Below are 19,088 nucleotides of genomic sequence, written 5' to 3' on the forward strand. Positions count from 1 at the left end.
AATGAAACTAAAAAGTGGATGGATCATGCCAGCATGGTGTAGTGGTTAAGAGTGATGGACTCTAATCTGGAGAACCAGGTTTGATTCCCCACTCATCCACATGAACGGTCATCCACATGAACAGATCCACATAATCTGGATAATGAGGTTTGATTCCCCACTCCTCCACATGAAGCTCACTGGGTGACCTTGGGCTAGTCACAGTTCTCTCAGAACTCTCTCAGCCCCATCTACCTCACAAGTAGGGTTGCCAACCTCCAAGTACTAGCTGGAGATCTCCTGCTATTACAACTGGTCTCCAGCTGATAGAGATCAGTTCACCTGGAGAAAATGGCTACTTTGGCAATTGGACTCCATGGCATTGAAGTCCCTCCCCAAACCCCGCCCTCCTCAGGCTCTGCCCCAAAAACCTCCCACTGGTTGCGAAGAGGGAACTGGCAACCCTACTCACAAGACGCCTCTTGTGGTGGTGGGAAGGTCATTGTAAGCTGTTTTGAGACATCTTAAGGTAGAGAAAAGCAGGGTGTGAAAACCAACCCTTCTTCTTCTTCCTTTATTTACTGTCACTTTCATAGGTGTCACCATGGCCTAATCTGCATATGAACCAAATGAGGAAGCAGCATGGGGAGGTGGACTGTACCACTTCTGACTGCTCTTGTATGTTAAATGTTGTCTGCTATAAACAACTGATGCAACAGACAAAGGACTGAACTAACATCATTTCCCCCTTATGGGCTAGTTTTCTACTTGTAGGAATTTTTTTAAAAATCATGAGAGCATTCAAAAGTGTGATCTGTAGTCTGCAGTATGTATAGTATCTGCTACCATCTTAGCATTCTCTCACCACATTCTGCTGCATATGTAAATCTAGAGTGATATGCATCCTATACTGGATTCATTGAAATTAAATAGTTTACTTCCTTTTTTTCATGTCAGAGATGGCTAAGCATTAGTGCAATGGCAACAAGGAAGCATTACTTCTCTCTCTTTTTCTATTAATCAAGTACTATGAATACAGTCCATTTTATATAATTTTATATAAACTGGAAAAAAATAAAAAAGGAAAAATAGAGGGATGACTGAGATTCCAATCCTGAACTCTATGTGAACTGTCAAGGGAAAGTGACCACATGAGCTGGAATCCTTGATGTTATGATAAGATAAGCAATTGCAAGGAAGCTGTTTATAATAAATAGAAATGGTGGGTAGGGTTCCATGACTAGCTAATCTATTAGAAAAGGAATCCAAAATGGTAAGACTTCCTAAAAAGGAATTCCTTGTTGTGATTTCTGCGTACCACACTAATGCGACTTGGATGATGTAGATTTGTCAAGCATGAATCTTTCCTAGCTTAACTTACAGTTATTTTTAATTGGGTTATCAGCCTACTGTATCATAACAATGCTGAGGATGTAGTACAAGCTAATTTCAGCAAGCCATTTGACATAATCGTGATGTTTTGGTTAGCAAACTGGTTTATTGCAGGCTAGATGAGTACAGCCATTGCCAGTTGGCAATCTGTACTCCAAGAGTGGTCATTGGAGTTGCCATCATCCAGGTAGGGGCTGGAGTTCTCCTGGAATACCAACTGATCTCCAGACTACAGAAATTAGTTGCCCTGGAGGAAATGGCAACTTTGGAGGGTGGACTATATGGCATCATATCCTTGCGGAGTTACCCCCCACCCCAAACTCTGCCTCCCCCAGTAGGGTTGCCAGGTCCCCCCTGGCCACTGGAAGAGGATGATGGTAGCGTTGTCAGATCCAGGTTGGGAAACTCCTGGAGATTTGGGGATGGAGCCTGGGGAGGACAGGGACCTCAGTGGGGTACGATGCCATAGAGCTCACCCTCCAAAGGATCCATTTTCTCCAGGGGAACAGATCTCTGAAGTCTGGAAATGAGCTGGCATCCCTACTCCCAGGTGCTACCCCCAAATCTCCTGGAAGGTCCCAAGCTCAAGATGGTAATCCTAATGGTGCTTGATCAATCTGGAGAAGCATCTCGAGTCCTGCAGGACTCTTATCCTTGGTCTGGTACTGTAACATTTTATCCATGACCTGGATGAAGGGACAGGAAGAAATCTTTCTCAGAGTTGCAGATGACACAACACTAGGGAGGATAGCAAATCTTGTAGAAGATAGACACAACCTTCAGAATGACCTTGCTAGTATGGGCTGCAAGTAAACAAATGCACACATGTGTTTAGTTTTCAATAAATCCAATGCATTGGTATAGGCTGGGGGAATGCATTTTTTGACAGTAGGGTTGTGCAAAAAAAAATTAGATAAATTTCGGGTCCGGGTTTATTGGGCCAGATTATTTTGGTAACAGAATAAGCTGAATACCCATATCGGTAAATTTGATTTTTTGCTTTATTTCAGGGTTTACCAAAAAATTTAGACCCATTATAGTCTATGGAGATTTTTTGAAGCTCCTGTGGGGGCATTTTTGGAGGTAGAGTCCCCATATTTGCAGCGTGGCTGCAAGGGACTCTCCTTAGACACCAAAGTTTGATGAACTTTGGAACAGCAGGTCTGATTTTATAGGCTCACAAAGCGGTCGCCCTCATCCTCCAGGCATTTGTGAGCCAAGCTGTACATCAGTTTTCAGGTTCAAATGTTTAGCGTTGCTGAGGACTGGCAGAAAGAGCCAATTGGCAGGCTGGCACCTCAAAGTCTAGGGGCTTCTTTTGCATCTGGGGTGCATAGCATGATGTCCATGCAAATTAGCTTCAAAACTGAGGGAAAAGGCTTAAATGCAAGAAAAATTAGTTATGGAAAACATTTATTTTGGTGGAAATGACATCCTGTGAACAGTCCTTTATAGTTGTCATCAAAAATCTGATTTCAAGAGATGGTCACAGGGTGGGGAAATGAAGTCTGTACTCAGGGTGACCTTCAGTTTCAGAACAGGTTTTCAGGTGAGGGGTGATAGTGGAGCCAGCTCTTGTGAAGAAGATTGCTCATCCGCACGGGTGAGGACTCTTCTTCAAAAAGTCAATGAGTAGCTGTAGAAGTGGTTGTTTTTTTAGTTGGATGGTATGTCCCTCTGGATGGGACAGGTGAGCCCTGTCTTTTAAACAACCCTTATGCTTTATCCAAATTAACCCACTGAATGGGCTGAATGGTTGGTCAGACCAAGTTGGCTCCAATTACATGACCCCTACCTCCAAAGGGCTCCAACTAGCAAAACCAGTCAAAGATAGAAAAATGGGCGAAAGCACAGAGCTGTGCATCTAAGCAAAAGTGAATAGCTGAACCCCAAAAACTTCTCCCGCCAGTAAAATCCACTCTTCCAAGGTGGCTGGGTCTCGCTGCATGTATGCCCAGTTTAGAATCTCGGGATTCAACGCTGCTCTGAAGTAATGCACCCGGGTAGCTTCAGTCCAATCAACTATTTTATTAGCGAGCCTTTGGAACTCATCTGCAAACTCTCGGACTGAGGAGGATCCTTGACGGAGTTGTAGGAGGGCCGCTTTGGCTTTCTCCCCTTGAAACGGATCCTCGAAACGTCTCCTTAACGCTCGCATGAATTTATTGAGCAAGCGTATGGAGCAGGCCAGGGTATCAAACTGGAGGACCATCCATTCTGCAGCCTTTCCAGCCAGAAGCGAGGAAACGAATCTCACTCGGCTGTCTTCCGTGGGAAAGGTATGCCCTTGTTCTCTCATGTAACTGTCCACTTGATGCAGAAAACAGGGCAATGCATCCGCAGAGCCATCGAAAGTCACTCGCAAACGGGGTTGCTTCCACTGCACGACTGGGACCACTGGCTGGACTGATCCCACTGGTGGTGGTACCGGTGGTTTTCCAGGGATGGGGTGTCCTGGGGCCGGCTGCCCGGGAGCCTGTTGTACCAGGCCGGCTACCCCGGAGGCGGTTGCACCGGAGGTTGCCCTGGAGCCAGCTGCCCCGGAGGCTGCTGGCCAGGGGGTTGTTGGCCTGGGACCAGTGCTGGCACAGGCGCCATTTGAGCTCGCTGTAGGCTACCGTACTCATTCATCAACGCATCCATTTGGTCTTGCATACGGGCCATACGATCCAACAGCTCTCGGTTTTGTAATCTCAAGGCATGGATCTCCTCCTCAGCCCCTCTAGTCCGTCGGGCTTGGCTGACTCGGTAGTTCGTATTCCAGTCGCCCTCCTCTGCATACAAGTCCTCCTCCTCCGAATACTCTTGCACATCAGGAGCAAAGGTGAGCCGTTGCCTGCGCGCTACCTCCCAGGGCAGGCCAGGTTCCGGGGAGCCTAAAGAAGACAAGGGGAAAGACCAGTCCAGTCCCCCGCTAACTTTCGACCGCGCTCCAGTTCCTGCCGTCGCCTGCACCCGAGCAGCGGCCGCATCCCCAACAGTTGCTCCTCCGCCCGTCTCCGGTCAGTGAGCACCCAGCCCTGCTTAAGTTTGGCGACCGTAGCAGCCGTCATAATTGGTTCAGCCGCTTGTTCCAAGAGCATTTGGATTTCCTTGTGCTGGCCCAACAGCGGTTGGACCTGTTGAGCAAGATCCACAAAGGAAGGACCAAATTCAGGAGTTAGTACTTTCTCGACGTCAGCCGCTGTCGCCGTGGTCAGCGTGAAATCCATAAGAGCCAGGACTGTCCTGGCGGCAGAGTTCTGTGCTTCCCGGCAGCATAGGGTGGGATCTGGAACATCTCCCTCCCTGAGCCCCCACCATTGGGAAACAGAACTCGGGCCCCTGGATTGGGGCCGCCGACTCCTGTTGCATCCCATGGAGCACAAGCCCCACCAATAACCGAGTTAGGAGAGCAAAGTCCTCTTGCGCCAACCGGGCCTCCTCCAGCAAAGTATCCAGTCCCAAAAGGTCATTGTGGGCATGTAGATCAGCGTCCTGAGTCCTCCAGGGGGTTGCCGCTGCCAGGCGACACCACTGATCAATCACCAGCTCAACCAGCTGGGTGGACTCCGCGTAAGTCCGCTGCACCTCCTCCAAGATGGCACGCAGAAAGTCGGGGTCCTCGGGGAGCTCGTCCTGCGCCCCAAGCCAAGGAGACGAGTGTCCAGGCGAACCCTCCAGGGCTCCAACCAAGGTCAGCAAGTAAGGATAGGACTGGTGTCCTAATGTAAGCTCTAGTCCTGCGGCCCCCTTAAACAGACTTCAGCAGGCAACCAATCCACAAAAGCAGTTTTATTGGGTAGAATTGACAGGTTTCAGAAGCCATATTCAAAAGGACACTAGTAAGGGTCAAAGGCAAGGTACATAGCATATATGGAAGAGCAAAAGGAGATAACCGGTTACCCAGGCAACCCCCCCATCCAAGAGGTAGGAAGGAGTACTTAGCGATTCCCACAGTATGGGAATCTATGAAGACTAAACATGGGGCATAGACTGGCCTTGGACAGAATAGCACAACAGCACCTGGAAGCAGCACAATCGCACTACCGCATGCCATCCTCATGGCCTGCTCCTGACACAGTGGCTAAGAGGCTGAAGTATGAATCAGGGAATCCCTGGTTTTAATCTCAGTTCAGATGTGAAGTCCCCAAGGTTGCCTTAGGTAAGTCAAAACCATTCAGCATCAGTTTCCTAATCCTCCACCCCCTACCCATGATGTGTATGTGTGTAAAGGGCCGTCAAGTCACAGCCGACTTATGGAAACTCCACGACAAGTGAGAAGCAGAGGCGGTTTGCCTTCCCCTGCAGAGTCTTCCTTGGTGGTCTACCATCCAAGTACCAAAGCTACTTAGCTTCTGATGGGGTCGGGCTATACCATGCCCCCCCCCCAAAAAAAAAACATGCAGGGGGTAATAATACTGACCTACTGTTAGGGTTGCCAACCACCAGGTAGTAGCTGGAGATCTCCCCCTATTACAACTGATCTCCAGCTGATAGAGATCAGATCACCTGGAGAAAAATGGTCTCTTTGGCAATTGGACTCTATGGCATTGAAGTCCCTCTCCTCTTCAAAACCTGCCCTCATCAGGCTTCCCCCCAAAAATCTCCCGCCTGTGGTGAAGAGGGACCTGGCAGTCCTACCTACCATACAGAGTTTTTGTTTTGTAGGGAGTATAGCATGATACTAAAGGTGACATTCTTAAGTATTTGAAGATGATGCGTAATAATTATTATTTGTAAGAAACAAGCCAAAAGCACGCTAGCTGGAAAATGGATTGACCAGCAAACTGCCAACATTTATCACTAGGAAGAGGGGACAAAGACAGGAATGAACTGACGTATCTTAAGAAAGGATTAAAGAATAGATTTTTTTAACTCTCGATCATCCTTGAAGGACTTATCCTGAGTACCCCCGTCTTCTGAAGGGAACTGGATGGTGGCACAGGGGCACCTCAACTTTGGAACTGTCGCCTCACAGATCAATGTTAGATGCGAAACCTAGTAAGTTTCTGACCGGTTAAAAACATGCCATTTTGCTTGGGGTTTTTTTTTGGGGGGGGGGAGTGAGTTTTATATTTTTTATCTTGTACTCCCCAGTGGTCTTGTATATTGACCTTTTAGAGTGATTTTTATTGACTCTGCAGGCCTTTCAATTCATACTGCTGCTGTTCTGTGTTTTTTTTCCTCCTGCTATTTGATTTTTATTGGATTTTTTTAACAACACGTCGCTAAACTGTATTTTGAAGGGGTTTGTTGTCATCAGGATTATTTTGCTGCCACTGTGATATCTATATCTTATTGTTTTTAACTTTTTTTGGTTGCCTTGTTGTATTTTACGAAGCTTTTGCTATCCTCTTCAGTAGTCAATAGTAGAGTGTGTGATATAAATATTTTAAATCAGTAACAATCATGAGTGTACACAGATGATCAAGTGACCCCAGAATGAGCTCTTTCACCTTGAGTTGACCTGGTCATCTGTATTGTTGAGACAGGTGGTGACTTGATTGTGGATCGAGTGCAGGTGTTAGGTAACATGTGTGAAAAAAATGCTCATTTGTGCAGGCTCTCTAACTGTTGAGTGCCATAGTCAATGCTACATTCACATTTTTCAGCTTCAGAGCTTTTCTTTTATTTATCACTCCCCCCCACACACACACAGAATTTATAAAGACAAACTTGCTACCAACCATTATTCTCATTGGTGGATCAGGTGCGTGCAACAAAATGTTTCTGCATCAATTCCCAGAATGCCAATTGATGGGAAGTATTCTGATGCAGACACTTCAGATTCTTAGGTGCCAACTGGTATAAAGGTCTTTGAAGGCAATGGCAGTTCTAGTATATACAACACTGATTTACGGAACGGGCAGGGGGTGGATTTCCAGATTTCAAAGAGGTGATGATTGGCCAGAAAGTCTACGGGACGAAAGCAACTGTTACGTACGGGCATTGCACTCTATCTCTGCCAGACACTCTCTTACCAGTGCTCGGGCATGGATGAACCCTCACTTCAACCTCTCCATGGCACTCTTGCTGCCTGGATAAGTAGGTCGGATCTCCTTGCCCATCTCATCAATGACAGAAAGCAGGTCCATGTACGTGCTCTGGGAACCTTGGACACCTCTTCATAGCCTGCACATAGCCCATTGAGGAGGGCCCACAATCATTGTAATAAGTTCTAAAGGGGGCAGAGGCTCCAGGAACAGATCCAGAGGGAGGTGGAACACTTGTGGCGACCGGCGGGGCTCCGGGGGTGGGTCCGTCACTGCTACTGCTGTTACTGGCGGCTCTGGAACTAAAGAAAAATGGGGGGGCAGGAAAAGAAGGAGGGGAAGGGAAGGATAGGGAAGCCTATCATGAAATCACATGATGCCTTTTGGCTTCTGAAATTAAAAAGGTCTGTCCTTGTAAACTGCCCGGAGGGGGCAATCCTGTATTAATTCTAGTTATTTATTTAAGAAATTTATATGTTGCCTTTCCAGAGATTTGATCAAGGTGGCTTACAAGTAAAAATAATGCCATAAATCTATAAAAAAACTTGTTACCAGCATTAAAACAAGCCATTAAAAAAAAAAAAGCCAAGGGCATAAAAGACCATACATTACTAGGCAACCAAAAATAACCAGGCCTCAGGCTAGATGCAGAACATAAAACAGCTAACAAGAGCAAACCCCTAGTTAAAAGCCTGGGTTAACATTTTGGCCTGGTGTAGGGATGTCAACCGCCAGGTGGGACCTGGAATCACATCTCATCTCCATCCTACAGAGATCAGTTCACCTGGAGAAAATGGATGCTTTGGAGGGTGGACTCTATGCCATTGTATCCCACTGAGGTCCCTGCCTTCTCAGGCTCCACCTCAAAACCTCCAGGAATTTACCAACCCTGCCCTTCCCCCCCCCAGCCCCTGTCAGTGGCCTGGAAGGACCTGGTAACCCTCGCCTGGTGCCTAAAAGATAGTGTGGTAAGGGTAGGGTTGCCAGTTTAGGCTTGAGAAGTTCTTAGAGATTTGGGGGCAGAGCCTGGGAAGGCCAGTGTTTGGGAAAAGGAGGGAAAAGAAGAAGAAGAGTTGGTTTTTATATGCTGACTTTCTCTACCACTTAAGGAAGAATCAAACCGGCTTACAATCATCTTCCCTTCCCCTCCCCACAACAGACACCCTGTGAGGTAGGTGGGGCTGGGAGAGCTCTAAGAGAACTGTGACTAACCCAAGGTCACCCAGCTAGCTTCATGTATAGGAAGTAGTGTCCACCCTCTGAAGCTGTCATTTCCTCCCAGGAAACTGATCTCTGTGGTCTGGAGATCAGTTGTTATTCTGGGAGAACTCCACCCCCCACCCTCGGAGGTTGACAACCCTAGGTAGGAGCCAGGTGAGCCTCAAAAGACAGGGTATTCCAAAAGTGGGGCGGAACCACAAATAATGGCCTGTCTTTAGTTGCCACCCACCTCTCCTCTGTAGGCAGGGACACAGAAAGTGGGAGGCATTTCCAGGCAAAAACCAATCTGGCAGCAGTAATATGTAATTTTACTGGAATATCTTCAGGGATGTCAGGTACGTAGTTTAGCAGCCATGTCACTGGTTTGTAGGGTACTGGTTCTCTCATTTCAGCTGATGTAATCCTCACCACTTGCTCCTAATAACTGGAGGCACATTTGTACTTCTGCCACATCTGAACGAAGTCATTCTTATCTACTCTCTCTATTCTTTTTGATTACTGTGTGCCATCACAAAGAACAATCTCCCTGTTTAGGATACAAAGGCCTTTTATGCAAGGACGTTTCCTCATGGTCACCCCCGCCGACTGCTTTGGGGCTTCCTTTTGATTATGCAAGCCTTTTCTGCCCGTCAGAAGTTGCCTCCCTCTCCCTGTGCATTTTGCCTGCATTGTCCATAGTCTGGCTAAAACAGCATCTGGAAAACACGGACAAAATGCGCAGGGAGAACAAGGCGATCTCTGATGGGCGGAAAAGGCATGCATAATTAAAGGGAAGCACCAAAGCAGTCCCTGCATAAAAGGCCAAAGTTGGCTTTGTGGTTCTGGGTGACTCATCGTACACCTGGGTCCAAGAAAGCAAGACTGTCTCTGGCTGCATGTTGCGGCCCCAGCCCTACGGGGGGGAGGGGGAGGCACCCGCCACCCCAGGTACCACCCGTACCCCGGGGGCTGACCTGCCTAGTCCCATCCAAGAATGACTAGTACACCGTAGCTGGATTGAAAGGCCACAACTTTATTGATTACAGCGTTAGGCATTGGCAGCATGAAGGGCGGGATCCAGGGATCAGCTAACCCGTCCGTCAGCTGATAGCACCCTGTGCCCAACCCGTCTGCTGGGTGCAGCCTGAGATGGCCGTATGCCAGGTCCCCACGTGGACAGAAGCCAAATGTGTGGTCCACTGCCACTTGAGAGGAGGCCAATCCTCAGCCCCCGAGCCAGGCTTAATCATTCCTGGCCTCCCCCCAAAACCCCTTATTGGGGTCCCCAGAGTGGGAAGCGAGGCACGCAGACTATCCTTCCCCCAAACTGGATCCGGCCCCATGCCCAAACTGCCAATCATAGTTGTGACAGATGACCCAACCATACCCCAGAAACCAAAGGGAGGGTGGGCGGGACAAGCGGCATGGAGAAAAGGACGGTCGAGGCCAGGGGGGAGGCAGGGCTCCTTTTTATCCCTCTCCCCAGCGTGCCGGCCAGCATCGATTCCATTGGAGCTGGGCGGCCCCGTGACAGCCTGCGAGGGGCCGACCCGCTCCACTCCGGGGGGCGGAGAGACTGCCCTGAGGGTGGACTGGAGCATGCAGCCACCATTGCTCCTCCCGGCCACCCCACGTAGCACCTGGGCCAGCCCCCCTCAGCAAGGGGGGGACCACGGCCCCCCCAGGCCGTCTGAGCTATCGCCCCAGCCGTCCCCGAACAGCCAAGGCAGCTGGTAAGCCGGGATCCCATCCTCCCCCTCCCCCTCCCCCACGGGTCCGCAAACCCAGATCCCCCCATAGGAATCTGATGCTTGTGGCCCCAGCCCTACGAGGGGGAAGGGGGGCACCCGCCACCCCAGGTACCACCTGTACCCCGGTGGCTGATCTGCCTAGTCCCATCCAAGAATGACTAGTACACTGTAGCTGGATTGAAAGGCCACAACTTTATTGATTACAGCATTAGTCATTGGCAGCATGAAGGGCGGGATCTAGGGATCAGCTAACCCGTCCATCAGCTGATAGCCCACTGCGCCCAACCCATCTGCTAGGTGCAGCCTGAGATGGCAGTATGCCAGGTCCCCACGTGGACGGAAGCCAACTGTGTGGTCCACTGCCACTTGGGAGGAGGCCAGTCCGCAGTCCCCGAGCCAGGCTTAACCATTCCTGGCCTCCCCCCAAACCCCCTTATTGGGGTCCCCAGAGTGGGAAGCGGGGCACGCAGGCCATCCTTCCCCCAAACTGGATCCGGCCCCATGCCCAAACCCCCATAAGAGGTGACCGGAGATGGCTACCCCCCCTCTCCGGGCGTCTCCCGCCAACACCTAATGCTGCAACTACCCCCAGAGCCAATGTTGTATGTCTTGTAGCCATATATCCATGCCCCATGACAACAGGTGCACCCCGTCCGGGCAGAACAATGCCCCCATCCACTGAGATAGGTCCGGGTGGTGGATCACGACTCCTCCCAAGGCCGTCACTGCCTTGCCCATGACCACTGTGACCTTCCTCCTGGCCTGGTCCACCTTTTGGGGTGACTGCGCACCCCTCCAGCACCTCCTCTCCAGCATGTCCGACCACACCAAGGTCATCCTGGGGAGACACGCGGCCAGAGTCTGCAGGTCTGCTGCCGCCGCCTCATGCAGGTCACGCCCCCTGTCTCACCAGGTCATTCTCCCCCAGCTGGATTACCGGGATGTCCGGTTTCCCATGTTGCCACATGCAGCGCCGCACCTGCGGGACTAACGACTCCCAGCACATGCCATGAATGCTGAACCAGGCAATCTCCAACCGCTCCTCCAGCCCCAGGTGTCTTCCCCAACCGGCACCCACAGCATAGATCCCAGCCCAGTGCACGATGCTGTGCCCAGAAATCCATACTTGCTTCCGGTGATGTGCTGAAACTCAAATACTACACGTTAGAGGGCTTCCCCCAATGGGCGGACATACGCTTTATACGCGGCGGACCGCCAGCGACCGATTGCCTTGATCCTGTCCTCAGACAGGCCGCTCGCTGCTGCCGTGGAAGCTGCCCCTATCCTGAATGAATGGGAAGCAAAGTCCCGTGGGGAGAGCCCCAACCTGGCTAACCCCAAGCGCATGACACCCGTGAATTGGTACCTTGTGAGCGGGGCACTGTCAGCATGCCGAAAAAAGGTCCCGTCCCCGGCTGGTCTGACCACCACAAAGGCTTTTGTGGCCCTGACCGGGCAAGGCCCCCGGTGAGGAGCACTGCCGAGCCTCAGGACGCACCCCTTACCCATCTGATCAGTCTTGGAATGCCCGACCTTGATGTGCACCTCCCACTTTCAAACCGTCACGCTTTGAGCCTGCAGTGCACGGCCGGATCCGTCCCTGGCGGACCCCACCACCAGTTCCCCCACCCAGACGGCTCCATAAAAGGCCAGGGTAAAGGCCGCCTCAAACAGGTTGGCCTCGAACGGGGACCAGCAGACCCATCGTAAAACCGCAATCAGACCCGACAATATGTCTAATGTAATAGGTCTCCTCTTATCCGCCGGCTGTGGGTTCACCCGCCTCCAACCCTCCACTGCCCTATGTGCGATGAAGGAATCACAAGGGTCAGCGAAGCTCTGTGCTTTACTGAAGAAGGAAATGGCCGCCATGTGACCCCGCATGGTCCTGGGTCCATGCTCCCTCAAGTCTGCTAAGTATCGCAAGACCATTTCTTCTGAGGCCGGCCAGCCCCCAGGATCCCCCTTCCTGGCCGAGAATGTAAGGAAGGAGTCGGCCGCTGTTGCGTAGGACCGAAAGGTAGATGGCGCGACAGAGTTACACACCCCTTCCATTATGGTTCTGCGCCAAGGGACCACAGCTCCTCTGGAAACCTGTCCAGGCCTGGCTTCGCCCTCGGGGCCAGGGTGCGGAACCTTTCGACCTGGAAGCGAGACAGTGCATCCGCCAATTTGTTATCCACCCCGACACATGTCTGGCTGAAAAGGAAATGTTTGAAACTAGACAGGTCAGAACGAACCTGCGGACCAATCGCATGACCCGTTCGGAACGAAATGACTGCTTATTGATAATCTTCACCATGGCTTCGTTGTCGCACCAGAACACCACCCGCTTGTCCCGGAATTGCCCCGCCCACAGGGTAACAGCTACCAGTATGGGGAAAACTCGAGGAATGTGAGGTCCCGGGTGATGCCCCGTGCAGCCCATTGTGGGGGCTACCGCTGGCACACCACTGCCCGTCGAAATAAACACCAAACCCCAACCCACCGGCTGTGTCTGACTGCACCTGCAGACCGCTGCCGAGGTCCCTTCGCTCCTGCCAAAGGGATATCCCGTTGAACGTGTTCAGGAACGCCTCCCATACCTTTAAGTCCTCCCTCATGCCCTTGGTAATCCACACCCGGTGGTAAGGACAAGACCCGGTGGCGGTAGCCCTGGCCAGGTGAGCGCAGAAAGCCCTGCCCGGTGCCACGACCCTGCACACAAAGTTAAGGTGGCTGACCAAGGATTGCAGCTGTTTCAGTGTCCATTTTTTCAGGGCTGCCAACATCGACAATAGGGCCCGCAAGGCGAGTACTTTGTCCAACGGGAGGCGAGATGTACCAGCCACGGAGTCTAGCTCAATACCCATGTAAGTCAACCTGGTTGCGAGGGCCTCAGTCTTTTCATGAGCCAGTGGGACCCCCAGCTCCCCCGCCAACTCATGAAAAGCATGTAAAAGGTTAGCACAGCCCGGTGAGCCTGCTGTGCCCACAAACAAAAAGTCATCCAGGTAATGGGTGACCAAAGTGGCCCCGGATTTTCTTATCATGGCCCACGCTAAAAATGTGCTGAAGGCCTTGAACGCGGCGCAAGCTACGGAGCACCCCATGGGCATGGCCTTGTCTACGTACCCCTCCCCGTCAAAACAAAATCCCAGCAGACAGAAGTCCTCTGGGTGCACTGGCAGCAACCTGAAGGCTGACTTGATATCGCATTTGGCCATGAGTGCCCCTGGGCCGCCCGCTCGGACCAGCCTGACTGCCTGGTCAAATGAGGCATAATGAACCAAACAAAACTCCAGCGGGATGGCCTCATTGACCGAGGCCCCCCTTTGGAAAGACAAATGATGTATGAGCCGATATTCCCTGGGAGCTTTCTTTGGTACCACGCCCAGAGGAGAAACCCGGAGGTTGCTCAACGGAGGGCTATCAAAGGGGCCCGCCACCCGGCCCGCTAGAACCTCCTTATGTATTTTGTCCACAACCACTTCCGGCAATTCTTTGGCTGACTTGAGATTGCCCGAGTGCATGGCTACCCTGTGGCCTTGAAACGGGATGTGGAAACCCTCAGAAACCTTCTCCCAGGAACTGTGCCGCGCCCTTCTTCGGGTACTCCGCCAGCCACCGCCGCAGCGCGTCCAAATTCACTGGTGTGCTGGCAAGACCCCCCCCAGGATGGCGGCATCATTTTGCCCCCCCCGTGGGGGTGACGGCCCCCCCTTCCCTGCGGGTGGAGGGGCCCCCCCAAAGGGCTGGTGGCCGGCGGATCCTTTGTGGCAGCTGCTCTTGGGGTGGGACCCTCTGCACGACTCGCAAATATGCTCCTGGACCGGTTGCAGCGACCCTGGCTGAATTCCCAACACACCCGCCGTGAGGGGTCCTTGCGGTTGCCCCATCTGCCAAGTCTCCCAGCCTGAGGTTTCCCCTTGGCATGGGGGTTCACCAGCATTTTCCACAGGTGACTGTCAATGAGATCCCACCGCCAGGCATCGTTGTGAGAAGCCCGCTTGCGGAATTCCTCGTCATACTCCAAGGCAGCTGCATCCCCAGCTAAGGACCGAGTCTTCAGTACACAGCTATGGTGATTAAGCAGATGCCACGCCCGTTTTGGGTAAGTTGTGGCTACCACCCCAATGTATACGTCGAAGCCCGTCAGCCAATTGTCGAACGTGCGATCTCGCAGGTCCACCTTGAGCTTTTTTTGGCTCCCGCTTCCCCGCCCGGGTGCTCCTGCCCTCAGAAACCTCCGGCTTCATGAGGGTGAATACGTCTATACAGTACTCATCCAGAATTAGTTCCTGGAGCTCCTTGGGCAGGTGCATCCACGGGGGGTTGACCCCTGATCCACATGTGGATTTGAAGGCGTGGCTGGCCCCGCCACCCTGCTCTCAACCCCCCCGGTAGACCTCGCCCTGCTCCAGGCCGCCCCCTTCGGCCCTCCTGCAGTGGACCCAACCCAGGAGACCGGGTACGTCCTCTGCCACCTTCCAGTACCCGGCAGAAGCCCCGTCCGACTCTCCCCTATCAGATGACTCACCAGAGGCACCCCCCCTCTCCGGGTCATCCCTGTTCAACCTCCCTCCCCTCCGTGTGGACCCGAACATCCGACGTCTCTTCCTGGGTTGTTGTCCTTGTCCGTCCCGGGACCTGCTGGAGTCAGATCCCCTGGAGGCAGAAGGGGAAGAGCCGTCCCTCGCATGCCGTGAAGTGCGGCCCCTGGTCCGGCCCCTCAGCGGAGGACCCCATTCTCCCGGTGGTGTTGCGTATCCCATTGCTGCCTTCAAGCCAGCCTCCACGAAACGCCTGACCAGCTGGGCCAAGTCCTGAAAGGAGGTGCCCTCCCCTCCCAAGGCCTCAGTTGAGCTCGCTGCCCCAGCTGTGAGCCTCCCGCTTCCTGTTGATGTGGCCCCCTGCCGTGGGTCACCCTTCCTCTTCAGTGCCAGGGCCGCCACACCGGCCACCCCTGCCAAGGGGGTCCCTGCTCCTGCGGGCGCCCCGTCCTGCTAAGGGGCAGAACTTTCATGCTAGTTGCCCCGGAATAGGCCTTTGCAGGTTCCTTCCGACCCTTGTTTTTTTTTGGGGGGGGGATGCTCAAAATTGCATCCTAATTATTTTGTCCTGCTTATTCTGACATTCTTTTCTCATGGCTGTTCCTATTTCCCTTTCCCCATCTTCCATACTCCCAGCAGAAATTAATATTGACTTACAAAAGAGACAGTTTTGCTGGTTGGCTCATGTTTTGTAGGAGACACTGTTGCATGGCTTGTCTTTGTAATGTTCCAGACTTGATCGTCATGGTTTAGTGGTTAGGAACGTTGGACTTCAATCTGGAGAACTGGGTTCGATTCCCCACTCCTCCACAGGAGCAACAGACTCTAACCTAGTGAACTGGACTCGTTTTCCCACTACTCCATATGAAGCCTGCTGTGCGACCTTGGGCTTATCACAGTTCTCTCAGAACTCTCTCGGCCCCACCTACCTCATAAGGTGTCTGTTGTGGGGAGAGGAAGGGAAGGAGATTGTAAGCCACTTTGTGTCTCCTTAAAGGTAAAGGAAAGTGGGGTATAAAAACAGTTCCTCTTCTTCACTGAGCATTACCTGAGTATTCTAAATTGGATTACAAATACAATGAACATTATTTTTTGGAGCAGAAGCCCTTCTAAGTCAAGGATGTGGAATTTAAATCTGTAAATAAATAAATCTACTTTCTTTCCCAATGATATATTTCAAATTTGATATTTCTGAGCTGTTTTTTGTACAGATGGTCAGAGATATATTACTTCCTTTTGGCATTATAACCTAATCCACAGTGTAATAAACAGGTAATATAGAACTCCAAAAGAGCTCTATTTTTTTAATTGCCTCTGTCTTTCCGTTCATTTTCACTGCACTGCATTTCCAGGCTCTGTTTTTGTGCCTCACCTAAGATCTTCCCCATCTTTTCTCCAACAGTGAATCAACCATTTCCTGTGTGGGTTTGCCATGCGTTAAAAGTGGTGAGGTCTTAGAGATCCTGTGGTAGACTCTTGGCATAATGATGACAGGCGACAGAGCATCTAATTTGAAGCTGGCCACCAGGCAGAGTTCGGCATGACACATTGAGCATTTCTCTGTAAGCCATAAAGATGGGGGTAAGACTTTTCTCTGCACTGACACACAGAAAATTCAGGCCTCACACTTTTGTTTGTTTTTGTTGTTTTTAAAGCGGACTGAAACCCCAGATTCACATTCAGGAAAATGACAGAGGCTTCAATTTCCAGTAAACCTAATCCACAAGTTTATTTGAGGGGGGGGAGGGGGTTGTTTCTGAAAGGGTCATTTAAGTCTCCAAGTGAAGAACAAATAATTACATTGTATCTGCTGGATCAAACAGAAAATCCCTTCAAGGATTATCTCTAGTGTTAGCTTTACTTCACCAGATCTCTTCAGCCTATGTAAAAAACAAAAAACAAAAACAAAACAGTTAATATTAGAGATTATCCCCTGGGAATAATAGAGAAAACTGCCTGTTAAAGTTGTCTTTGCAAATTCCACACAACTTGGAGGTGAAACATCTGGAGAAAAGGAAGATGAGGAATAGATAATAAAACTGCGACTATCATACTGGCCTTGTACAAATCTGTGGTGAGACCACACTTGGAATACTGTGTACAGTTCTGGTCACCACACCTAAAAAAGGATATTACAGAGCTTGAGAAGGTGCAGAAAAGAGCAACCAAAATGATTAGGGGACTAGAGCAACTGTCCTATGGGGAGCGGTTAGGACGCTTCGGGCTGTTTAGCTTGGAAAGAAGGCGGCTATGGGGAGACATGATAGAGGTCTATAAAATTATGCATGGTTTGGAGAGAGTGGACAGGGACAGGTTTTTCTCCCTCTCCCATAATACTAGAATGTGGGGTCATCTGCTGAAGCTGGAGGGTGAAAGATTCAAAACAGATAAAAGGACGTATTTCTTCATACAATGCATAGTTAAATTGTGGAACTCCCTGCCCCAGGATGTGGTGATAGCTGCCTACTTGGAAGGCTTTAAGAGGGCAGGAGACATGTTCATGGAGGAGAGGGGTATTCATGGCTGCTGGTAAAAATGAATACTAGTCATGATGCATACCTATTCTCTCAAGGATGAGAGGAGCATGCCTATTATATTAGGTGCTGTGGAACACAGGCAGGACAATGCTGTTGCAGTCATCTTGTTTGTGGGCTTCCTGGAGGCACCTGGTTGGCCACTGTGTGAACAGACTGATGGACTGGATGGGCCTTGGTCTGATCCAGCAGGGCCTTTCTTATGTTCTTAAGCCTAAATATCTTTCATGAGAGCCAGTGTGGTGTAGTGCTCTCTATATATATTTAGAGTCCACATTTCTCACTTGGGCTCACATAGAGTGAGTCAATACAATTAATAGACCACAGTCCCTAATTATTTTTCCAAGAAATTTTGTGAATCATTTAATACAGTGAATCTAATATAGCCTCCGGTTTGGAGCCCAGATCTACCAGCTTCTCTCTCTTTTTTTTAATGGGAAGAAGAAGGAGGAGGAGGAGGAATCAAATCGGCTTACTAGGGCTGTCGATTCGGTTCGTCCCGAACCAAAAAACCCGCCAAATTTCCCCCGATTTGGCGGTTTCCGGTTCTGATGGAACTGAATTTAAAAAAAGGCGGGAAAAGGATGCGCCGAATTTGGCGAGTTCGGGTTAATGCCGAATAAATTCAGCAGGTTCGGCGTTCCCTGAACCTGCCTTTTCCTGCCTTTAAAGACCGCCCTGCCCGGTTTCCTGGGAGGCACAGATCTGTTTAAAGAGCCCCCCGCGCTCCTTCATGGAAGCCCCGTGAAGGCGCGTGGGGGGCTCTTTAAACAGATCTGCGCCTCCCAGCTGGGAGGCGCAGATCTGTTCCCCCCCGCTGGCCTTCACGGGGCTTCCATGAAGGCACACGGGGGGCTCTTTAAACCGATCTGCGCCTCCCAGCTGGGAGGCACAGATCTCTTTAAAGAGCCCCCTGCGCGCCATCACGGGGTTTCCATGAAGGCGTGCGGGGGGCTCTTTAAACTGATCTGCGCTGCGCGGGGTGCTCTTTAAAGAGATCTGCGCCTTTCAGCTGGGAGGCGCAGATCTGTTCCCCCCCCCCAGCGGGCCTTCACGGGGCCTCCATGAAGGCGCGCAGGGGGCTCTTTAAACCGATCTGCGCCTCCCTGCTGGAAGACGCAGATCTCTTTAAAGAGCCCCCCATGGGCCTTCACGGGGTTTCCATGAAGGTGCGCGGGGGGCTCTTTAAACCGATCTGCGCCGAGCGGGGAGCTCTTTAAACAGATCTGCGCCTCTCATCTGGGAGGCGCAGATCTGTTCCCCCCCCCCCCCCCGTGGGCCTTCACAGGGCTTCCCTGAAGGCGTGCTGAGGGGCGCTTTAAATAGATCTGCGCCTCCCAGCTGGAAGGCGCAGATCTGTTTAAAGAGCCCCCCGCACGCCTTCATGGAAGCCCTGTGAACCCCGCGGGGGGGGCAATTTTCCCCCCAAACTCCAGATCTTGCGCCGAATTTCATGGATCCAAAGCAGGGGAGTTCGGACTCCGGCACGTCCCAAATTTCAAAGGGCCAAATTTTGCTGAAGCCGAACTTTACCAAAAAAATTTTTCAACAGCCCTACGGCTTACAATCACCCTCCTCTCCCCTCAGTAGACACCCTGTGAGGTAGGTGGGGCTGAGAGAGTATGACTAGCCCAAGTTCCAACAGGCTTTGTGCGTAGGAGTGGGGAAACCAATCCGGTTCACCAGATTAGCCTCCGCTGCTCATGTGGAGGAGTGGGAAATCAG

General features: G+C 51.3%; 1 pseudogene; it reads right to left on the minus strand.

The window, feature by feature from the left end:
* Positions 1 to 7,289: 7,289 nt before the first annotated feature.
* LOC130482170 (cyclin-dependent kinase 2-associated protein 2-like) lies at positions 7,290 to 10,147 on the minus strand (annotated as a pseudogene).
* Positions 10,148 to 19,088: the final 8,941 nt, after the last annotated feature.

The sequence above is a fragment of the Euleptes europaea genome, chromosome 8 (assembly GCF_029931775.1).
Source record: "Euleptes europaea isolate rEulEur1 chromosome 8, rEulEur1.hap1, whole genome shotgun sequence".
Taxonomy (NCBI): Eukaryota; Metazoa; Chordata; class Lepidosauria; order Squamata; family Sphaerodactylidae; genus Euleptes; species Euleptes europaea.